Source organism: Zootoca vivipara, chromosome 6, assembly GCF_963506605.1.
Source record: "Zootoca vivipara chromosome 6, rZooViv1.1, whole genome shotgun sequence".
Lineage (NCBI taxonomy): Eukaryota > Metazoa > Chordata > Lepidosauria > Squamata > Lacertidae > Zootoca > Zootoca vivipara.
Genome location: NC_083281.1, coordinates 83,764,531 through 83,766,488, shown reverse-complemented (window position 1 = coordinate 83,766,488; position 1,958 = coordinate 83,764,531).

The following is a 1,958-nucleotide window of genomic DNA, read 5'->3' as shown; positions in this document are numbered from 1 at the left end:
TATAAATCAGCTTCTGTATTCTCTGGGACAAACCTCTTCCACAGCCTCAGTCAGCTGAGCAGGAGACTCTTGATCTCAAGGTTGTGAGTTCGAGCTCTACATTGGGCAAAAAGATTCCTGCATTGCAAACGGGAAGAAAGATTGCATTATTACTACTATTACTATTGTATTATTATTATTATGAACTTGACCTGGTAGAACGCAACACAACTGAAATGTGAGGGTATTTCCAAGGAAAAGTGTCGCTTGCAACCTTGCTCTGAAAATGCAGAGATTTGCTCAAAGATTTAATAGAGCCAAAGGTCTAGAAGGGGTGTTTTTTCATCTTCTAGGTGGAGTGGGATGTGAGTACTTTTGTTGTGGTTTCTCCCACAACCATTCTGGAACATGGAAAGTCAGTTGACTCTTGAGTTGGACTGTTAGTCCATCTAGCTCAGAACTTTCTGAACTTGGCAGTGGCTCTCCCACTAAGTCCTGCTCACAGTAAACCCATTGAAAATAGCAGGACCTCATTTAGTCATCCTATTGATTTCAACTGGTCTACCCCAGGTAGGTCTACAACTGTAATATCACAATCCTATATCCCTTTGAACTCAAGTGAGACTTCTGAGTAAGAACAAAATGGTTTTAATGTATTATAAGGGGGGGGGGTAAACTGCTCCCTTTCCCTTATGGGTATTCCGGAGCCCGTATATAGAGTCTCCTACCTTATCGGTAGGAGAAAACAGGTCAACCAGAGTATATTGAGAAGCAAAGCGGCTAGTAAGCCTGATCTTTATTAAAGGAAACAAACAGTTGCAACAGAGTGCCCACTCACCACATGCAGGAAGGAGGAGAACCCTGAACAATGGTGTGCAAGCCCTTATATAGTTTTTTGAAATTGCCCACCCTGTAGCCCAAGACCACTCCCCTAAAATATCATACATACATCACAGAAGGAGGCAGTTTCCAGCAGAAATCCTGTCTGCCAGGAAACCTGATAATGGTCACTGATTGCATTACCTGGGCACCCTGGGCATTCTTTTGTGATGGTAAATGCTTTAATTCCTGAATCCAGGTCACAGGCTCACCCTATTCACACACAAATATGCCCTTAGACAGGATTTGCAAGCAAAAAGACAGTGGGAAGGCTTTCCCCATTTGACTCCCTTACTGCAGAGGAATATTTGAGGTCATTGGGGAAAGTCAAATTGGCTCCAAGAGTACTCTCCTATACTACCGGTATTTCAGACACGTGGTTCATATATTTAGATATGTGTGCATTTATGAATGTTTATTCTATATTTGAGACCGTAAAATTCTTATAACACATGCAAAGTCCAAAGCTTGGATTCCCAAAATTCTCAGCTCAGTTCCTTGGTTCTCCAGCTGGGGGGCAAGCGCTCACAGTGGGGTTGTCTGTGACTAAAATCCTACTCAGAGTAGACCCATTGAAACTAATGGTCCTAAATTAGACCATGCCCATCAACGTCTCTCCCCCCCCTCATTTTCCATGTTTTTATCGGCAATTTCTTTGTAATTGTTGTTAGAATAATAATCCTACACCCGCTTCCTCCCGTCACTGGTGGTACAGAAAGAGTACAGATTGGCTACATGCTATTAACTTCAATGAGTCTACTCTGAGCAGGACTAGCATTGGATGCAAGCCCACTTTAATGTAAGAAGGGGGGGTAGCAGGGTGAATGCCTCTTTTTAAAGCAACAACAACCCTGCAGAGCCTGCTGATCAGGCTGGCGGTCCTTCTAGTCCAGTATCCTGTTCTCACAGTGGCCACCCATATTATGCCTGTTGGGAACCAGCAACTGGGACCCGAGCACGAGAGCACCCTCCCTCCCTTCAGCTTCTAGCAACTGGTATTTAGAAGCGTGAGAGCTCAGCCACTGCAGCTATCAGCCATCAATAACCTCACCCCCCATGAATCTCTTCTAAAGTTATTCGGTTCAGGTGGCCAACGGCCA